General features: G+C 38.5%; 1 protein-coding gene and 1 long non-coding RNA gene across 3 annotated transcripts in view; both read left to right on the top strand.

The window, feature by feature from the left end:
- Positions 1-22,599, top strand: part of LOC134482756 (uncharacterized) — a 36,729-nt gene extending 14,130 nt beyond the window's left edge. The window contains exon 2 of the long non-coding RNA XR_010059278.1: positions 2,644-22,599. This is a non-coding gene — a long non-coding RNA (uncharacterized LOC134482756). The remainder of the gene's footprint in view (positions 1-2,643) is intronic.
- Positions 1-23,153, top strand: part of Dnajc1 (DnaJ heat shock protein family (Hsp40) member C1) — a 157,304-nt gene that overhangs the window by 15,150 nt on the left and 119,001 nt on the right. The window lies entirely within an intron of this gene.

Raw genomic sequence — 23,153 nt, 5'->3', positions numbered from 1 at the left:
AAACACTGGTTGGTGTGGTTCACACTGTTCTTCTGGTACAACAGTTATCTGAACTTCTATGAGCAGACCCTTTGATCAGGGTAGTTTTGAGTTATGTTTGATTTAAATTAGTCATTTGCTCTTGCTAACTCTCCTGTTAAATTTTATGATTCTGTAATTTTGTTTTTGTATTGGGGGGTATATGGCTATATGTGCATGTGTGTATTGAGGACAGAGGTTGATGTAGACTGTCTTCTTCACTCACTTTCTGGCCTAGCCACAGAAGCAGAAACCTTCATTTGAACCCAGAGTTTGCAGATTTGATCAGTCTAGTTAGCCAGCTTGCTGTGGGATCCCTTGTGTCTCCTTCCCAAGTGCTAGGGTTACAGGCAGGCAGCCACGTCTGCCCTGGCATTTCCACAGGCGTTAGGAATGTCCACTCTGGTTCTCATGCTTGTATGGCACGTGGTTTGCTCACTGAGCATCTCTTAGCCTTGATCCTGTGTACCAAGAAATGCTGGTGTTCATACTTTGCAATTTTAACTTTGCGTTTCCCTTTTTATTCTATTACTCAACAATCTCATGTATTAGTAGTTATTAAATATATACTATGTTCCCTATTGTTACCATTTTGATTATTAAATGCCTTTAATTAGAGTCTTTCAAAGGAGATGTCTAGATGCAGTTAATATTTGTGCTAGTCTTTCAGTTCTTTGCAATACCAATGAGCAATTCTATAGCCATTCTGTGGTAGTGGTTGCCTGTTTCATCTCTTCATCTCTGCCAATGAGTAATGCTTTTATATCCTGGACTCACTTTGTAGAACAGGCTGGCCTTGAATTCACAAAGATTTGCCTGCTTCTGCCTCCCAGGTGCTGTGATTAAAGACATGCAGCCACTCCTGCCCACTTAAGGAAAAGAAGCTTCTCACTTTGACACGTTTTACATCTATGTAGCCTCCTTTGTTTAAAGTACCTGATATAAGAAAGAAATCACACAGGAGTCTGAGATGTTAAAGATGGTTCATGTAGAGGGCCCCACAACCACGGATAATATGGTCAGCACAATTTGGACTCAGTGGAGTGTGTGTGTGTGTGTGTGTGTGTGTGTGTGTGTGTGTGTGAAGTTGGGAGGAGACATAGGAAGTTGGAGGAGTTAGGGAGAGTTATAGGGATGGATATGATTAAAATATATTGTATGTATGAATAAAATTTTCAAATAATAAATTCTCAAAAAATTATGTTAAAAATATTCTAATTTGAGGGAGAACCAAGAACAAGAACAAAACAAGAACTAAAGAACTGACACTAGAATTCTGTGGTTGGAAAAGCCCTCCCCGATATTTATAACCTTACAGAGAAATCTTCTGTAGCACACCAAAAGTGGATGGTTGTCAGCCTCCTTGATTTGGAGACAGTTTGCATAATAATGCTTGAGAAGGTTTGTTCTTATTAAACCTCGAAGCCTAATTCTCATTCCTACTTAACACTTCATTCACCACCTTCTTTGGAGCATCATGAATATCAGTTTTTCTGTGATGTGGTATAAAATACACAAGAAAATAACTTTGTTGATTTCTCTGCACAGTAGAGTCATTAAGGAGAAAAAGGAATCCAGGCAGTTGTTGGAAGTCACTTGTTTTAATCATGTCTAAACTCCTTGAGAGAAGAGCTCAAGTACTGTACTCAGTGTAGTTTGGGGTTACTGTAAGTAATTTCTGGGGCTCATTAAAGTCAACAACAAGAAATTTCTGGACATTGGAAAAATTAAGAAGATTTTGAGCTTATTTTTGATACTATGGGCCCTGAAATGAACCCGTGTAGACACAATCCTAGAAACCGTTGGAGGCATTGGAAGCAGAGCTCAGTGCAGACGTGTGGGTGTGCAGCTGCTTCAGATGGACTGCCGTGCTGTAGAGGGCTACGGAACTGTGGCCTCGTGTAGATCTCAATATAAATGTTTAGACTGTGAAGTAACTAATTTTTCTTAGGTAATTAGAATGTAATATTCAGTAGGTAGGACTTTTAGTTGGTAGAAATTTAATTTTCAGGCTCATCTTGAGTGAGAATTTTGTCTGTTTACCTCTTTGTGTTTTATAATCCGTTCACTCTTCCTTAGACACTTCAGGAAGTAGTAGTTCATACGTAGGCAGCTTAGAGCTCACTCCTGAGCTTATGTTGAGACCACTGTACATCCAAACACTAAGCCTATAGGCTCTTTGGTCTTCTGTTCAGGGTTATATAAGGAAACCTTGTCATATATGAAGTTATACATATGGCTTGCATTATATTTCTATTGGTTATTGCAGGAATGGATAAATTGTGGCATACTCTACTTCAGACCTAGTTTAGAACATGAGACTCTGAAGTGGATGAGTCATGGTGAGCAGGAGTGCAAAAAATAGTTCCTGAACTAAGGAAGAAAATGTTAGGACTTGTATTATCCTTTGTAACATTTGTGAACTCTCTCTCCTTTCTGTCCTTTCTGTAGTCTTGCTATGTGATCTAGGCTGGTTTGGAGCTCATGGTTTTGCTCTCCTACTGTCTTCTTTCTGGCATTACAGATCTATACCACCATGACTTGTTTTATATTTCCTAATATACTACATATTAATTAATAATAAACTATAAATTAATGGGCAAATATCCAAAAGCCAAATATGAGGATCACATTCTTAACTGTGTTTCAAATGCTACCTTCTCGGCACAGAACCATTATGTTAAGTATGTCAGTCACAGGAGCACATAGTGTATTTGGAAAGAAAAAGCTAATCTCAAAATAAAGAATAGAATGCTTGTTTCTGTAGCCTGGAAACAATATAGGAGAAAAGAGATGGAGAAGCAGTAGATGACAGGTGTAAGATATAGTTGGATGGAGTAATTTCTCATGTTCTCATGCAGTATTAAGGATGACTGACAGCAGTTGGTTTCAAAGTAGCTAGTAGGAAAGAATTTAAATTTCTAGCATAAGAAAATAGCATATGAATGAGGTGATAGATATGCCAGTTACCTTAATCCATATTACCACACATTAGATACATATGTGTTGAAGTGCCCTGCTGAGTCCCATAAGTAACTACAATTATTAGCTGTCAATAAAAGTGTATTAAAACCATTTAAAAATAGTACCCAGACTTGATGACAGAAGCCTGTAATCTCAGCTACTTGGGAAGCTGCAGCAAATTAAAGGCCTACCTAGACTACAGAGAGAATTCAGGACCAGCCCGGGCAACTTATTGAGTCCTACCTCAAGAAGTAAAAAGTAGGTTGGAGATGTAGCTGAGAGACAGAGCATTTCCTAATGTGCTCGAGGCTCTGCATCACAAAAACAAACAAAAATAAGTACTACTTATTCTTAAAGCTCACTCTAAACTTAATCCTAGCAGGGCACTTCAATACATATAAGGTTTTCTCTATTAGCTATTTTATCCAGATATGGCCACTCTCAACTCCATGGCAGTTTGGGGTAGGGGTGCTGGGAATGGAACCTAGGGCTTCAGATACACTGACATCACGTTCTGTGACTGAGCTGTATACACTGCAGTCCCAGGGCAAAGATGTTACAGGTCTTTAAAATTATGTATATATGAGTGTTTACCTGTATGTATGTATGTACATCATATGTGCGCGTATGTTGCTCCCACAGGGGCCAGAAAAGGGCATTATACCTTCAGGAATTGGAGTTCTAGACAGTTGTGAGCCACCGTGTGGATGCTGCGAACTGAACCTGGGCTCTCTGACCAGGTCCTCTCTCCAGCCCCAACAGATACTCCTTTGTAGTTTACTCAATATGGTATATAATTGATATATGGTATATAATTGATATATAGCAAGTAAATAGAACATAGAATTTTGGTTTAGAATACACTATCTAGTTTCCACACCAGAAATGAAAAAGATGAGAATACTAATAGGAAATTGTAATTCTGTAGTTTGCTTAAGAAATCAATTGCTCAAGTATAAAATGAGAAGATCTGGTTTGACCTTAATGGAAATAAATGCCATTTTATTTGATTACATGTTGAATTGGGACAACTGTTTGTCTTTGCTTTTTAAAGAAAAATCTGTCTGTAATTTATATTAATAAACATTTGAAAAAAGAAATGTAATGCATTCTGTGTTAGCAGGTTATGAACAATCTTGGTGGCACCCTTTAAGAGGGACAGTAGCAAACTGAGTTTTAAGCAGGTAGCTACGAGTGACCTAGAGATTCTGAGACAGTTTTCAAGAGGAACATACTGAGTATGAAAGGAACGGTAAAGGAGACATGATCACGGCACTCAGCTGTCAGTTTGAAGCTGCACGAGGAGGGTTCATGCTTGCACTCCCTGCACTTAGCCTGGGGAAGGGAGGATCCCTGCACACTGGCAGTCAGCTCGAGCTATGTAGTAATGCCCTGTCTGAAACAAACACACACCAGCTAGTTTTTAAAACATACTCTAACTCAATTTTACTTAGACCTTTTCATTCTGATATAATTTTTCAGCCAGTAAAAATGCAGCAACAACAACAACAACAACATTTCTTCAGTGAGGAGGTCGATGGCTCATTGGGTAAAGTGCTTGGCGCACAAGTGTGGGGATATGAGTTTAAATCCACATACATGTAAACACACTGCGTTTAATCGCAGCTCTTAACTGAGGTGGGGATGGGGACAAGAGAACCTCCCACAGGCTTACGTATGGGCCTGAAGTATGGTACAGTACATAGAGGGACACCTACCTTATTCTCTGGTGTTCACGTGTACACTTTGGAACGTGTGCTCCTGTACTCCTACATATACATACACACACTAAAAGATAAAAGGGATAATATAACTTATATATTTTTCACCCCAGATTTTCCCACTCTCTTTTTCAGCACCAGGAAGTTAACTCTGACACAGTTTGTCAGCCTACCTGTAAATCTTTTTCCTAACTAAAATTTATTTTATTTTTAATTATGCATACGATGGGGAGAGGTGCATTGCATATGAGCGGCAGTGCCTGTGGAGGCCAGAGACTTCGTGTCACCCTGGAATTGGAGTCCCAGGTGGTGGCAGCAGGCCAGGATAGGTGCAGTCTAACTGGAGTCCTCTCCAGTCGCTGCCGTGTCTGCACAGCTGCCCACGGTTTTATCAGTGCTCCTGCTGACTTCCTGTTTCTGATTCACAGTCACACAATTAGTTTCTCATCTCCTTAGTATCTTCTGCTCTAGGGTGTTCTCTCTTTTCTTTTTTGACTTTCATACTTTTTAGGAATATTGAAGAGCTTTTAGTTGGAGATTCTCTAAAAATTTCTCATGACCCAGTCATGGTGGCACATACCTATACTATAGTCCCCCTTGAAAACTGAGACAGGATCACTTGAGCTCAGTAATTTGAGGCCAACATGGCAGCATAGCAAGACTAGAAAGAAAGGAAAGAAAGAGGGCAAGTGGACACAAAGGGGAAAAACAAGAAAACATGTACTTTCTTTTTGATTAAATTCACACTGGACATGATCATCATAGATGGCATAGAATTGATATGTCTCTCACCACATTATGAGGCACCTGGATTTCCACTGCCCTAGTCCTCACATCACTCATTTTGGAAGAGCTCTTTTTTATTTTTAATTGAAAAGTGTTTTGCTTTGATGCAAAAATATAACTGCTGAACAAGCTGGTTACATTCTGTACAGTTGGACGTGGTGGCACTGCCTGTGTCTTAGCTCAGCACTCAGGAGGTGGAGGCAGGTGGAGCTTTGTGAGCTCAAGGCCAGTTGTTAACATAGTGAGTTCCTTCCTGGTCAGTCAGAGTTACGCAGTGAGGTTTTGTCTCAAAAGGATTTTATCCCAGGGGCTAGATTGATTTCTCTTCTCAGTAGATAGAGGCAGACACAATGTGTGTGTGTGTGTGTGTGTGTGTGTGTGTGTGTGTGTGTGTGTGTGTGTATGAGAGAGAGACAGAGACAGAGAGACACAGAGAGACAGAGAGAAACAGAGACACAGAGAGAGAGACAGAGACACAGAGACAGAGTAAGAGATTTATCATAAAAGTTGTAGAATATAGAATTTTCTCCAAATACAGGACTTTATAACGTTAGACTAGAGAGTATAAAGATTTACCTTCTAGTTGTGAGAAAGAGAAAGAGGAAACTAAACAAAACTAAACTTTCCACAAAGTAAGAAGCAGTAAAGGTTAGAGCAGAAGTCTTGGATTGTTAGAAAAGACAGCGAAGAGATTGAAGACCTGTAACAGGTTTTGCTGAGAGAAGGAAAGGAGATTAATAGTCCTTTTATCCATTGTGCTGTAGTCTGACTTGCAGAGGGCTTCATCAGTAAAGCTATTGTGGACAAAGAAAAAAAAGCAAACTAAGGTATCTCTTTTACTGAAATTCTGCCTTTAACTTGTGTTTCATCATTTCCTTCTTTAGATAGGCTTTCTCCATGTGTAAGATGTTTCTGTTATAACCCTATGTATGGCTTCATATGTTGCAAGACTGTAGTTTCCAAACTGCATAAAATGCAGGAAAAAGTGGGCTGGGGTAGAGTCCTCAAAAATGTATAGAGTAATCAGTTATGAGTACTATGAGCAGCAAGACCTTAAAAATTAATTAAATCTCCACCAGCATTTTCATGTGCCATCCAAGCCAGTCCTTAAAATCCTCCAGACCGTGCTTCTTTATGAGGGAGATCTAGGGTTGTTTTTGTTTGTTTGTTTGTTTTAGATTATTTGAATAAAAAAATTTAAAGTCTGATCCCAAGTAGAATGTTTTATAGGTGGTATAGTTTTTCAGGAATATTCTTTTCCTGACTCAGATACTGTATTAGCTATATTAAGGGTTTTGGGGTTGTTTTTGCTTTTTGGGTTTTTTTTTGCTTTCTTTAGTAGAGGGAAATAAAAAAAACGAAACCTTAATACTTGACTTTCAGCTTCTGGGTGACTGTGTTTTGGTCACCTGCCTGGGATCAGGTCTAAACTCACACCTTAGACTGACTTAGCAACATTGAGAACACATAGAAAGGTCTTACATTGAGCTGCACCGTGTTGCTTGCTTTAATAATTACTATTACGGGTAGTTACTTCCCCTTTAGAAATGTTATTTTGGTTCATAGTTTAGTTTATGTGGCTATCTAGAAAAGAAGGAGTGAATTTCTGAGAGGAATCTGGTAATACTTGCTTTACCAAATCTGCATGTTGTAACTTAATTAACCTTACCTAGATTGCAGGTTTTAGCTAAATAGTGTGTTTACTTGGCATAGTGTATCATTTTGTTTTTATTTCTCTTGAAATCTGATGGTAGCCAAGATAAATTCCTGAATTTTGTCTGACATTTGAATACTGAGTTCAAGTATTCTGTGTCTGGCTGGTGATACTATTTCAGGAAGTAGGGGCAGACTGTATTCTTCAGCTCTTTTGCATTTTGTGATTTAGAAAGAAGAGTTGAAGAAAGCCAGAGCTGAGAGCATCCCTTGCTCCTGAAAGGCAAGGACAATAATTTTAAGCGGCCGTTAATCTTTATTGGGTCTGGATTCTTTTAGACTTCTCCTCAAACTATGTGCTAGCGTTTTGACCAGACAGTTTTGTTTGTTTGTTCATTTGCTTGAGATGTAATCTCACTGTGTTACCCTGGCTGACCTGGAACTCACTGGGTAGACTAAGCTGGCCTTGAACCCACAGAAATCTGTTGATCTTTGCCTCCCAAGTGCTGAAAGGCATGCATCACCATGCCTGGCTTTAATTAGTAATTTTTAAAGTATTTATTAAGATTCAGTGATAACTAGTGTGGTTGGAGAAAACTTAACATTGATATTTTTGCTGTAGTAGGCTAATGTCGATCCTTTGAGGATATAAGTAGCAGGGAAATAGAGAGCTAAGTATGGTGTAGCACTCCTGTAATCTTGGCATTTGAGAGGCTGAGACCTTAGGATCAGAAGTTTGAAGACAGCTTTGACTACAAAGGATTTTGAGACCAGATTGGGCTACAGGAGACCTTGTCTTAAAAACAAAACAAAAAGCAATAAAAAGGCACAGCACTTATATGGATGGCCTTAGTTTATCATTGAGTAGACACGTCTTTCTGCAGCCTCACATACCTTATAGAAAGAACGCTTTTCACGTAAGTCAGAATTTCACAAGATGTTCTTAACCGGATATTCGAACACCTTGTTGTGTGGGTTTTCTAGTTTTTAGAGTGTGTGGAAATAAGAGTCTTGCTCTCAAATGCACGTAGTTCAAAGCAGCCGCATGCCTGTTTGGGAGGCAGGAGGATGAACCAGCAGTACGCCTGCTACTGTCTTAAAAGCACATTCTCTTCAACATGCAAAGTTGTTTTGGTTTTGTTCTTAAGGAGTAAGTGTAGTCACAGACAGAGCTGCTCGTGCAGCAGCTATGTGGTCTGCGATTTATAACCCCTTCAGCACCCTACGATTTCCAAGAACAGTTTGCCCATGTGAAGTTACTCTTTATCTCATTTTCCTAGAAGAAAAGTTGAAGTGACTCTAACATTGAAAAAAAAAACAAAACTAACCAACCAAATTAAACCAATAAAGCAAACCTTCATGACAAAAGACTTGAATAGTTATCATTTCATGGTAAAGGATATGTGTATTTGAGTTTCTGAATAACCTCTTCTTTTGAAAATGCTTCCTGATTAAAACCTGATGAGAGCAGCAAAGGAGGCATTTCGGGCACTGGAGGACTATGCACCTCGTGAGATTTGCAGACTTCATCAATACGTGTAACTGACTTATAACTGCATTTGGTGTTAACACATTTCAAAGCGGACCTAACAGGCACAGTAAGAGTAGACTAAAACGCTAAGGTGAAAGGGTTAATTAGCCGTGCACATTCAATTTGCCACTGTAGTGGCCCTTTCTGTTGTCTGTGTCAACAGAGTTGCTAAGTACTTTCCCACTAAGCGGCCACTCTTATTTATACAGTTGAGCCACCAATGAGAGTGGGTCAGTTTCCCAGTTGTTAAGCCATTTCTTCCTGCCTTTTCAGACCACTGAATGCTTCCTTACGACAGCTGTTGCTACACACCTCCCTGATCTTTCCTTAGTCACATGGCTTTCTGTCTTTTTTACCAGTGTCTCTCTTACTCTTATTGGTTGGTATGAGCATGTGGACATACATACTTGGTTCAACTACTCTTTATTTCCTTCTCACTCTGCTACCTTTTACAAATCATACCTCAAAAATTAGTTCAACCTTTCAATGTTTCTTTGAAAGTCACATTTAAAACAACTTAGAAATTAAAACATGACTCTATAGATAAAAGAACTATTTATCCAGTCTTTTTTTTTTTTTTCTTTTCTATTTTTCGGAGCTGGGGACCGAACCCAGGGCCTTGCAAGCGCTCTACCATTGAGCTAAATCCCCAACCCCTATTTATCCAGTCTTTAATCCAGTACTCTACCATACTATAAGTTATATTGAAACAGTTGAAACATGTACTTCCAGACTATTCTTTTCATTACCAAATCTATGTACATATTCATAACTATAACGTTGCTGGGAATTTATATAAATGTTGGTTTTGAGATATGCTTGCCTGCTTATCCTCCTCCTGGTCTTTTCTCTCTCTTCTCTACGCAACCTGGTAAGTCAAAACCCACCTACCTCTACTCCCTCCAGTAATTGGCTGTAGTCAATTCTATTTAACAGTAGTTTTAAATCAAGAAGGTTTGCACAACAAAAGCTTGTAGACATGGCAAGTCACTTGTAGATCTAGACGTTCCCAGCATTAGAATACATAGCAACAGACCAAACTTCAACAATTCCCTTCTTTTTTCTTTTTTTGTCTAAATAAAAAGGCCTTTTCTTCTATAGTAATAAACAGCATACCCTAGAAACAATTCTGAAATTATTATGGAAATTATTAGGTAAAAGTTACATTCAGAAAGTCTAGTCTGTTTATTTGTCAACTTAGGAGAAAGTATCATCTATCCTGTCCTGGTGAGTTCAGAGTTCTGATTTAAATCAATTTCTATCCTAACTCTGATTACCAGCCCAAAATTACCTTCTTAGACCTAGAACATCCTTTTAAATCCCAAACAACTGAATTTAAGCTTATAGTAAGACTATGACTATCTAGTCAAAGACTTTAGAAGGAGATAAACAATAGCTGAACATGCAGAAAGCACAAAGACACAGCTTCCAAAAATATAGAAATGACAGAGACAGTGACCTCCTAGACAGTCCCCAAAATTCCGTGTAATGCTGGAGTGTCTGTCTTCAGCCTTCTGGCCCAGAATATCTGACAGACCTTCTATGAAGCAGGAATTATGCAGGACTTGCTTACTTTGTCTTGGCAAAACTTGACAGTCAACCTCCCTGTTTGTCCTTTTCTGGGCAGCATTCTGTCTGTAGATAAAGTTAGGATATTTTCTCGCCCAGTGTATTGTGTAAAATATAAAAAAAGGCACTATCCCACGCTAACACTGACTGCTCTCTGGCCCCGGTGGTCTTGCTGCCTCCATGGCTAGCCCCACGCAGCCTGTCTTGTGGTTCTTTTGCTGTGGATTCTGCCCACATTACCGGCTGTCCGCCTCCTGTGGTCACAAATCCCCGCAACCCAGTAAAACCAAAACTCTCGAGGCTTGTACTTTATCAGTCAGATTTATATCAGCAAATCCTCACTCCACAAAACATCCATACCACGAACTCAGAGCCAATTGATATAAACTGCCCATCTAGATACGACAAATTGTCCTGTAATTATCCATCCCTTCTAAGATATTCATAGCTACCTGTGGCTATTTAAAGCCACCTGTAATCTGGATCATCTTTCTGTGCCTCCATCTTCCTTCCTTCTGTCTTTCTGTATTCCCTGTACATCTCTAAAATTCTCAGCCCGTTTTCCTGTTCAAAACACTGTTCAATTATAGCTCTCACCTTATTTGGGGCTAGCTTGCCACAACTGAAGCAATCCCATGTTGAGGCCTTTGATGCTCATCATCTTCTTCCAATGGGTGCTGCCAGGAGCTGACATGCCTCAATACCAAAAGGGCCTCGAATACTACAATCATCTTTAAATGCCATATTCTGAGATATGCATTTCTGAAATTTTTGAAGACCCTCCATGTACTCTGAACAGGCAGTGTTGCCTGTCTCCAGCTACCTATTATCTGTATAACCCAGGATGCATATTTTTGTGATAATCCAGATGAGACCATGTATCAGATAAGACCATGGATTTATTGCCTGACTGTTAACTTGCATTACTTAATTATCCTAAATAGTTAGTAATAGCAGCTATTAAAAGGATATGGATTAAACCTTGTATTTTTAAATGAGTTGCATAGGCACAATGCCCATTTAAGAGTTAAAACATACATATAACAAAATTAATCTTAAATTTTGTATCAATATAAAAAGATTTCATTGTCATAGGCCAATGAAAACCTTAAACCTATAGCAATATGTAAAATTCTATACCAGTGTAATAAAATATAACCTTATTTTTGTATTAATTTACAAAATTCTGAACCAATGTAATGAAAATGTCCTGGAAGCAAGTCTTTAGAGGAAACACTTCCAGAGCAGTTGAGGTAGGGAGGATCAAGCTGGGAGCTGGAAAGCAATTATCAGCATCTCAGCATGCCTGAGGGTGACTTCTGGCAGGGCTGCCTCAGTAATTGGCTGTATCCAATTTTATTTAACCAATAATTTAAATCAAGGAACAAGGTTTGCACAACAAAAGTTTGTAAATGGGAGAAATCACTCGTAGTTGTAGACCTTTAGTACAGAATTTGGCATTACAGTATATAGCAACAGACCAAAATTCAACATGTCAGAGCCAACTTTCAGTGTGGCTACACTAGTTGACACTTCTAGTATTCTAATTAGAATTTAATATTGTAGTCAGATCTTTGCTTCTTCCATATGTATGAGAGTAAAAAAAGAGCCCATCTTATTTCATTTTAACTAGTGAGATTAAACATAACTGATTTTTTTAATTAAGTCTTAGTTGGTAGGCTTTCTTGATAGTCATAGTAAAACTAGAGAGACCTTTTTCTTTTTTAGAGATTAATGATTACTAAAGATAATTTTGTTAGCAGCACTACATTATATTAAATCAGGTTTATCTCAAATTTATTTTGAAATGAAATATTTTTAATATGAACAAACTTGGATATATATAGCATTCGAAGAATTGATATCTTTCAATATAAGAATGTATTGATAACCGAACTCTATTACATCCGTTTCATTTATTGTAGAAGGGAAGACTCCTGTTGACTTACTGTTGCTTTCAGACTGGTTTCCCTGATCACTCTTCATTCTTGTTTCAGGTGGCCACTCTCAGTGTTAATGTTGGTATCAGAGAGATCTGAACCTTCCAGCTTCAGTCAGTGTGTGTGCTACATTTGTTTTTGGAATCATAGAAATTTAACTTGCTGAGGGAAGATGGTTCAAATGCTAAAAGCATAAAATTTCTTCTTTGATTGGAGGGTTTTGTTTAGTTTTTAACAAAATTCAGATTTATCGTATACATCCAGTAGCAGTAGCCTTGTTAATGAGTTAATTGTGTACGAATATGTCCTATATATACTAATTTCATTTGGGGGGCTTCTTTATTATTTGATAAATTAATAGTTTTAGTATTGGCTTATAAAATTATAAGTAAAGTTGGGAACTGACTTAAAAAATGGTGTCACAGTTAAGAACCTGTTAGCCTTTTTATTTTTATAAAAGTCGGGCTTTTTATTGGACAGTATCATGCCATTTAAGTGTCCTAGTTGTTTTCTGTTTTCAAAGGAAAATTACTCTATGTTCAGTTTCTTGATACAACATATATGAAATATATGAACAGGTGCTCTCCAGTAACAATTAGGGTAGAGGTAGTTTTAGATGAAAACAGTGGGCGATCTATCAGTCCATTCTATGAAGACTGTGGCTTTGGCCTTCTGATTATTTAAGGCAGGTAACCACTTATGTTTGACAAGCAGAAATTATTTCTAAGACTGACTTAATAGTAATTCCTCTTTGAAAACAGGCCAGCAGATTAGGTAAAATATCATTTGTAGGATTTATTTGAAAGGTCCATTTTTTTTCTCATTTAAATTAATTTCATGCTCAAACTTCATTCAAATCTACACTTGCCTTCAAATATGTTTAAAGTGCTGCTTAATTTTAATAACAAAGTTAAATTAGTGCATTTCTCTTAGATTTAAATACTTTCTCTTTAATAGAAAATTCAGAGTAATACTTAATAAAGCTTACGCTGCTTATTTCTGATTATTTTTTCTCTTAGTTTCTGTATATAAAGGAATACTTGAAGCGTACTCTAAATGCTAGCATGGTTTCCAGGTTGTTTGTAAATTGCTTGCATTGGTAATTAAGAATAACCATTTAGAAAATTTTATACCAATTTGGCAGAATAATTTTATCACTATTGAATTTAATAATGATAAAATTGGAATTATATTTTATTTATCTTTTAAACTTTCATTTACGTGTATTGGCGTTTTATCAGGAACTTGGAAAAAGGGATTTGTCAGGAAAATTGGTGAGAAAAAAATCATGGGAGAAGTATGTGGATAGAACTTTGCAAATGGGTAAAAGATGTGAAGATACTTAATGTCTGATGTGAATGCTCATCAGAAGGTGACTTCATCAGAGGAATTCAGTAGTCAAGTAATAGGATGACTCATTCTGGGAATAGTCAGCTTCCTTACCCAGTCATCTCTGTCATTGCCCAGTGAGCCATGATCAAAGTGGCCATGGCAGCAGAGATGGGGGTTATACATGGCCTTGAAAACATGGGCTTCCAAGGCTGACCTACTATAGCTTTGCTGCAGAGTGCCAGGTCTGCCAACAGCAGAGACCAACACTGAGTCCCAGATATGGCACCATTCCTTGAGATAATCACCCAGTGACTTGGTGGCAGGTTGACATTGGACCACCTCCTCTGTGGGAAGGACAATGCTTTGTCCTTACTGATACTCTGGTTATGAATTTTCCTTTCCTGTTTGTAATGCTTCTTACAAAACCACCATCCATGGACTTCCAGAATGCCATATTCACTGTAGGGTATTGTACACAGAATTGCTTCTGACTAAGAAACTCACTTCATAGCCAGCAAAGAATAACAGTGGACTCATGATCACTGAATACACTGGTCTTAATCATGTTCCCTCACCTCCTGAAGTAGCTGCCCTGACAGGAAGATGGAATGGCCTTTTGAAGACACAGTTATAGCACTAGTGAAGTGGAAACTTAAGGGTTCTTTGGAAAGATCAGTTGGATGGTGTTTGGTTGGGGCAAACATGGGAAGGAAAGACTAAGGCAGGTGCCTGAAGCAGACACAGGAGAGTGGATGTTCTGTTAAAGCAAGCATATGAAAGGACACAGAATGAAAGATTCTTTGCTAATGACACACATGTATTGGGCTGCCTTACATTGCATAATTGAGCTGCATTTGTCAGAACTCCATAGAGAGAAATGCACCAAAAACCTTCTGGTGCTGTGCTGCAGTTTATTGCCGCTTACAAGGACTCGGGCAGATTGGATGCACGTGCTGAGGTAAGAGCTGTGCTGAGGCAAGGCACGTGGAGGACACATGATGTTTACAGGGCATAAATAGGACTCCATAGAGTAACAGAGACAGATCTTGGTTTGCTGGTACAAGTAGCTGTGCAACACTTGTGGGTCTCGAGTCTTCACTAATCTTTGATTCCCTGAGAGAGGCACAGCAGGGAACTTCTTCTGGTGCTCCTGTTGGTACCTCCTGCTGACTCAAGCCAAGGCTGAGACCTGGCTGTCTCTGCTAGGTTGTGTCACCACTGTTGCTATCCCCACTCTATAGAATTGGACTGCCGGTTTATCTGTGAGGTGTTTGTGAGTGGATCGAGCTGCTGCTGCCTGCTGATCTATGAACTGAACTGCTGATTTCCCGACAACACAGATGGGAGTTGCTCCAAAGAACCTTTCTAAACAGGTCCACTTCCCCCCTCCCCATATCCTTTCCTTTCCATTACCTCTGGTGGGTGGTGGGCTACAAGGAAGGTTAAAACGTTTAAGAACCATCATTACAAATAGGATTTGAAAATTTTTAAATTACACACTAGTTATGTGGCTGCAGCCTGGAGGGCTCTCCAGAAGGCTGTATATACTTTGAATCAGCACCCAATATAGGGTATGGTTTCTCCCATAGCCATGAACCTTGAGTTCAGGACTCAAGTGGTGGATTTCACTGTCACCCCTAAGGAACTCACTAGGAAAACTTTTGCTTCCTGTTCTAATAACCTTAAGTTCTGTTGGCCTAGAAGTTTTGGTACAGAGAGGAGAGCACACATGCCAAGAACCACGGCAAACACTCCACTGAACTGGGAACCTCCCCCTGGCCACTGTGGCCTTTGAGGCCCATAAGCTGGCAGGCTAGAAAAGAATCAGCAGTGTTAGGAAGGGTGATCTAGATTAACAAGGGGAATTGAATGGCTGCTTCACAATGGCTGTAAGAAAAATTATATCTGGAATGTGGGTGGTGATTGATCCTTTAGGGCAGTGGTTCTCAACCTGTGTGTTACAACTCCTTTGGGGCCTGAATGACCTGTTCACAAGAGTTGAATATCAGATATCTTTCATACCAGCTATTTATGTAATGATTCATTCAGTAGCAAATTTATAGTTGTGAAGTAGCAATGAAAATAATTTTATGGTTGTTGTCACCACAACATAAGGAACTCTTATTAAACTATATTAAAGGATTGCAGTGTTAGAAGGTTGAGAACACCTCTTTAGGACCTCTTTTGCTGTTACCATGTCTTTTGATAAAGTCAGTGGGAAACTATAGTCACCAAATCCAGGCAGAATGACAAAGAGATGAAGTATGGGTTATTCTTCCAGGAAAAGACCCGAGACCTGCTGAGGAGCTTGCTGAGGGTGGAGGACAAGCAGAATAGGTAGTAGAGGAGGGAGTTTTACACACACACACCAACCAAGGCCACAGAAGCAGTTGCAGAAACAAGGACTATAATTGACATGAGCATTTCTGTTGGATTTTGTTAAGAATGTGTTTGTACAGACAAGTGTGTTTTCTTGTATTGATTTCTTTATCATGTAACATCAATAAAGAGAATATCAGTGATCATCATATTTAAGTTTGAGATATTGTAAGAATGTCCCTTAAGGGATATTGCCACCTATTCTAAAATTTATAACTTGTTTGCGGTTATGTGAGGGATAGTTACATCATGTCAGGTGTGATTATGGTCTGGTTAAATATATAATGCATTTGCAGTCATACATGGGAGAGTTGTATCATGCAAAGCTTAATAATGACCTGGCTATTGTTTTCATTTGGAAATTAGGCACGAAATAAGGAGGTCTGAGCACGTGTCAAGTTGTGATGGCTGTTCTTGGTTGTCAGCTTGACTACACTGAAATTAACTAAAAGCCAAGCAGTTGTGAGGGAGATGGTTTTTTTTCCCTCCTTAATTAAACCATTTTAGTTGGGAAGACCCACTTTTAATATTTTGAGGTGGTAAAATCAACTTTTAATCTAGGTTTCATCTTCTATGGCAGCCTATCCAGAGGACCTGGGAGAAGGAAGCTTGCTCTCTCTTTGCCTGCTTGCTTTCACTGGCACGTCCGTCCACTCCCTCCTCACTGGCACGTCCACTCCCTCCTCACTGGCACGTCCAGAGCTTACTTCTTTTGGATTCCAGTGTGTGCTGAGATATACAGTCTGTGGACTAAGCAGTTACTGGATTCTTGTACTTGCCCTTGATATATAGCCATTATTGGACTAGCCAGACCATAGCCTGTAAGCCACTGTAATAAACTCCTTTTATATATTTATTCATTCTGTAAGTTCTTTCCTTCTAGAGAACCATGTGTAATACAGAATTAAAATCAAACTATCAAGTTTTATAATGTGTTGTAGTGGTACAATTTTATATTATCAACTGTACTGTAATAAAAATGGGAGTTTAGAAGCTATATTTATATAAGTTAGTATGATATAAAATATAAAAAAGACAAATTAGAGTATGATGGGGACTCTAAAATATTGTGTAACTCCATATTCTATTGTAATTCATTTTTGAAAATAAATCTTTGGTATGCCAACTGTAGATAAAGAATCTGATAAGGAAGAAAATGTGTCAAGATCAGCAGCTCATTATGGAAGGATAAGAACAAATACATGAGCAGGATTGCAGACACTTTCTAGCCTCATAAGTTTCAGATCTTTCACTTTTAAAATGTCTGTTATTCTCTCCTGTAACAGAATTTCCTGTCTCTGTCCCTTCTCTAGTTCTAATGCTGTGTCTGCACTTTTAGTTAAAATCTTATATACCTATAACTTTTATTTTTTGCTGACCTTCTTTAAACAACCTAGTAAAAGAGTAAAAATAAAACCTATGGATTTGTTATTTTAACTTCTAGAATGATAATATTTAAAAGGCAGCAATGAATCAGTTTAGCTAACTCATAGAAATGACTATTTTATGTGCTAATATAATATTAACATAACTTTGAAATATATTTTTGTTTCTTTCATACGATAAAATGTTGTTCACAGAATTTAGAAAGATCAAAATGATGAAAAGTGAAAAATCCTAATGAAAAATAAATTAATTTGCTGAAAATTATAATTATAATGGTCACTTAAATATCCATAGTAATTTTAACTATCATCTTTACCTTTATAAAAATTATACAAGATTTCAGATATGAATCAGGAACTTAGTAAAATATTACAGTGAAAAAATTCAGGGAAATGCCAAAACTGTGATATGGGTTAATTAGTGTCAGAATCCTGTACATTTCTTTGCCACAGAGGGGTCACAATTTTCTTTTCTTTCTCTTTCTTTCTTTCTTTCTTTCTTTCTTTCTTTCTTTCTTTCTTTCTTTCTTTCTTTCTTTTTTTAATAGTATAGAATAGTTTATTCGGGGCATGGGGAGGGGAGTTGAGGGAGTAGAGACAGAGAAAGGCAGAGAGGGGTGGGGCAGGGGAAGGGAGAGAGACACAGAGAGAGTAGAAGAGTAGAGGCCAGCCATGAGCACATGGAGAGAGAGGAGGGAGGGTAATGGGAAGAGAGGGGGAGCGGGACAAGAGGACACACACACACACACACACACACACACACACACACACACACAGGGGGTGGGGACAAAAGCCACAATTTTCTTTTTAAGGTTAGAATCCTTGTTCATTACAGGCCAATTGTAGGGCATCCCCACTATTTTAAAGCCCTTTGTTCCATTTGTAGTTAATTCCTACTTCAACATCTAATCCCAGTAGCATTGGTTTAATTTCTATATCTTTAGTTTCACCTTTTGAAAAGAAATGTCCTATACATTTTGTGCTTAGAATTTTTTAAAAACTGGGTCTGGCTCTTTTTTTTTTTTTTTTAAGTACAACTGTTTCTCTCTCTCTCCCTCTCTCCCTCCCTCCCTCCCTCCCTCCCTCCCTTCCTTCCTTCCTTCCTTCCTTCCTTCCTTAATTGGATGTTTTTAATTTACATTTCAAATGTTATTCCCTTTCCCAGTTTCTCAGACATGAGCCCCCCTATCCTATCCTTTCCTATCCTAACCTATCCTATCCTATCCCCCTTACCTTCTTCTATAAAGGTATTCCCCTCCCCATCCAACCCCCCTTTCCACTCCCCCACTCCCGACATTCCTCTACACTGGGGGTCTAACATTGGCAGGACCAAGGACTTCTCCTTCCATTGGTGCCCAACAAGGCTATTCTCTGCTACCTATGCAGTTGGAGCATGGTCAGTCCATGTGTATTCTTTGGGTAGTGGTTTAGTCCCTGGGAGCTCTGGTTGATTGGCATTGTTGTTCTTATGGGGTTGCAAGCTCCTTCACCTCTTTCAATAGTTCTTCTAATTCCCCCCAAAGGGATCCTGTTCTCAGTTTGGTGGTTTGCTGCTAGCATTGACCTCTGTATTGGACATGCTCTGGCTGTGTCTCTCAGGAGACATCTATATCCGGTTCCTGTCAGCATTCACTTCATAAATTCAGCAATATTATCTAGTTTTGGTGGCTGTAAATATATGGGCCACATGAGGGGCAGGCCCTGAATGGCTGTTCCTTCAGTTTCTGCTCCAAAGTTTGCCTCCATATCCCCTCCTATAGATATTTTTGTTCCCCCTTTTAAGAAGGAGTGAAGCATCTGCATTTTGGTCATCCTTCTTGAGCTTCATGTGGTCTGTGGATTGTATCTTGGGTAATTTGAGCTTTTGGGCTAATATCCACTTATCAGTGAGTGCATACCATGTATGTTTTTCTGTGATCAGGTTACCTCACTCAGGGTGATATTTTCTTTTGTTTTGTTTTTGTTTTTGTTTTTTTTTTTTTGGTTCTTTTTTTCGGAGCTGGGGACCAAACCCAGGGCCTTGCGCTTCCTAGGCAAGCGCTCTACCACTGAGCTAAATCCCCAACCCCAATATTTTCTAGTTCAAACCATTTGCCTATGAATTTCATGAAGTCATTGTTTTTGATAGCTGAGTAGTCCTCCATTGTGTAGATGTACCACGTTTTCTGTATCCATTCCTCTGTTGAAGGGCATGTGGATTCTTTCCAGCTTCTGGCTATTATAAATAAGGCTGCTATGAGCATAGTGGAGTGTGTGTCTTTGTTGTATGTTGGAGCATCTTTTGGGTATATACCCAGGAGAGGTATAGCTGGGTTCTCAGGTAGTACAATGTTGAATTTTCTGAGGAACCTCCAGACTGATTTGCAGAGTGATTGTACCAGTTTGCAATCCCACCAACAATGGAGGAGTGTTCCTCTTTCTCCATATCCTTACCAGCATCTTTTTTCACCTGAGGTTTTGATCGTAGCCATTCTGACTGATGTGAGGTAGAATCTCAGGGTTGTTTTGACTTGTATTTCCCTGATGACTAAGGATGTTGAACATTTCTTTAAGTACTTCTCAGCCATTCGACATTCCTCAGCTGAGAATTCTTTGTTTAGCTCTGCACTCCATTTTTTAATAGGGCTATTTGGCTCTCTGGAGTCTTAACTTCTTGAGTTCTTTGTATATTTTGGATACAAGCCCTTTATCAGTTGTAGGATTGGTAAAAATCTTTTCCCAATCTGTTGGTTGCCATTTTTCTTAATGACAGTGTCCTTTGCCTTACGGAAGCTTTGTAGTTTTATGAGGTCCCAATTGTCGATTCTAGATCTTAGAGCATAAGAATGTATACAGCTGTCCATACAGCTGTCCCTACACCTGTGTGCACACATAAATACACACACATGTCAAGAAAACAGAACCCTCCAAGTTTTTAGAGAGAAAATTACATTGGCAACTACCTTTATTTTAGTGTCCAGTCATTAAGCAATCTTTCAGCCTATTATTCTTTTCATCCATTACAGTGAGTAGGGAAATTTGACATAACTTAAAATGTATACGAACAGAAGAAATGCTTTTCAGTACTAAATAAAACATATTAATGGGGTGGGTAGGAGAGTTAATGATGAAGGGCTTCAGGTCCAGCCTACATGGATATAGTTGGCTTTGGACTAAAAATAGAACTTTATCTAATTTTGAAGACATTTTAATAAATGGTAAGTGGGTTTTATTAGTTGCACAATAGGCATATATTGGTATTTAGAATAATTTACCTTTCATTACTTTTTCATTCTTACTAATGTTTTGAAGAAACAGCACAGTATTTATACATCATAGCCAAGGAGAATCACAAATTGTACAGTTATAAGTCTTTGGAGAAAGACAAAGCAGAAGAGGGGTGAAGAATGTTGGCAGAAGTGTGTAGTTTCAGATAGAGTACATGGGGATGCTCACTGAGCAAACCCAGGAAGGGCAGAATGTGAGTCATAGCAGTAAGAGAGCAGGCCATTTCAGGAAAAAGAATCTACAAGTGTGTGCTCAAGGGACATCATGGAGGAGGTGTAAGTGGAAAAAAAAGAAGAAGAAAAACAGTTGCAGGTGAGTTCTCAGACAGTGAGACATCTGGTCCCTACAACTTTGTAGGGCATCTTGATGTGATTGTAAGGATACTGTGCCTTCAGAGTGTGTGTGTGTGTGTGTGTGTGTGTGTGTGTGTCTGTCTGTCTGTCTGTCTGTCTGTGTCTTTGTATGTATATGTGACTGTGTAGTTGGTACAGGAGATTAAACCTAGGGCCTTCGACATTGCTAGGCAGGTGGTTACTACTATTTCATATCTAGTTTTCCTTCCCAACTTAGTTTAAGTGTATCAGTGTTTCCTTCCCGACTTAGTTTAAGTGTATCAGTGTTTCCTTCCCGACTTAGTCTAAGTGTATCAGTGTTTCCTTCCCGACTTAGTTTAAGTGTATCAGTGTTTTGCCTGTGTGCCACCTGCATGCAGTACTGTGGAGGCCTTAAGATGTCAAATCCCCATGGACTGAAAAGGTCTGCGAGAGCAGCAAATGCATAGGCACAATGCCTATCTAAGAGTTGAAACATAAACTATATAATGTGGTAACAAAGTTAATCTTAAATTTTGTATCAATATACAAAATTTTCTATCAATGTAAGGAAATAATTTCAATTCTGCATCAAAATATAAAGATTTCTATCAATATAAAATTATGGCTATAAAATGTTTTTATTTAAGAGTAGATTCAGTAATCTACCCTTATTTGTCTGATTTTTTTATAATATTTCTATATCTCCCCCTTTTTCTTAACCCCCTTTCCCTTACTTAAAGAAGGATAGAAAAGAGGAAAGGAAGTCTAACTTTCCTATTTCATTTCCTCACTGTCCAAGACCATAACCATTTGTAAATCATCCCCTAAAATGACAACTCATCTATAACTCATAAAATGGCCAAGCTATCTATCCTACCTTAGGGGACTAGGGTGGGGTAAAGAATTCCCTTTTGGGGGCCCAAAAGGAAATAGGAAAATGTTTTGTCAAAAGAAAGCTAGTTGGCATCATTTGCTATCAGTCTCTCTCTCTTTTTTTTTTTTTTTTTTTTTTTTGGTTCTTTTTTTTTCCGGAGCTGGGGACCGAACCCAGGGCCTTGCACTTCATAGGCAAGCGCTCTACCACTGAGCTAAATCCCCAACCCCTGCTGTCAGTCTCTTATGTGCTGAGAAGTTCATGGCTTAGCGAGAGTCCTGACTAACAATCTGAAAGGTTGGATGAGTGAGCTAGCTGTTTTGAAGATGTCCTGGAAACAAGTCTTTAGAGGAAACAGCTTCGATGCAGTTGAGGTAGGATCAAGCAGGGAGCTGGAACAGCAGGTCCCAGCATCTCACCATCCCTGAGGGTGAATCCTGTCTGTCAGGGTTGTCTTTCCTGGTCTTCCATTCTGCAATATGCAAGCCTTACGAGCAACATCTAGCTCTGTAAAGACATTTGTATGGGATGGCAGGGTGCACAGATCAATTAAGGAAAATCAATGAAAAAAGACAACTGTCTCTCTTTATAGGTTAGTTTGATTATGTAATGAAACTGCAATATAAATTTCTATTCATGCCATCTAAAAGGATGCATGTAATAATAAGTTGTGAGAATTTTGTAGCCAATAAGATTTACTGGCTGTATATAGACATTTAAATCTCAGCTGGTGCCAGAGCTGTTTCTGTGTATAGAGATCATTGTATACATCACCCACCTTACTGATCTTGTTATTCTTCTTCCTGTCCATAGCTAAGATTTTCAGTTCTCCCTGTCACGTCTGATTTTTATCATGTTGGAAGGAACCCATAGCTTTTCTTTTTCTTGTGGAAATAAAGTCATAACCCTGTCCCCAGAATAACACATTTCCTGTTTTCCATTCTGAAGTTAGGACAATCTAGTTCAGCAGTTTTCCCCATAATTCAATGTCTTTTATCAGCCGTATTTTGTTCATTAGCATTTAAATATTTAAGGTTAATAAAGCATTATGCAATCTATCTCTGAGGGTCTCTGTTGCCCCCTTTGTTTCTTTTTTATTTTTTATTTATTTTTTTTATTTTTTTTAATTTAGAGAATACTTTATTAGTTTTTGTAATCAAACCCACGTATATAAGACCTTACATATTTAATACAGTGTGTTACCCCTGTACAAATGGAAAAAACTTAAGTTCAACATTTCTAGACCAATATGGCTGTTAATTTCTGTACAGTGCCAACTCAACACAGTAAACGGGGATACTTTTTTCGAAAGTTGACAGCACAGGTAAAGTTTCAAAAAATTCAAATTATATATCTGTATATATATATTTATATTTATATAAAAAGACCAATAATAGCAGTGTGTTATGCATCAACAGCA

Source organism: Rattus norvegicus, chromosome 17 (assembly GCF_036323735.1).
Source record: "Rattus norvegicus strain BN/NHsdMcwi chromosome 17, GRCr8, whole genome shotgun sequence".
NCBI classification, from domain to species: Eukaryota; Metazoa; Chordata; class Mammalia; order Rodentia; family Muridae; genus Rattus; species Rattus norvegicus.
The sequence above is the reverse complement of the archived record's forward strand: the minus strand, read 5'-3'. Positions and strand labels throughout refer to the sequence as shown.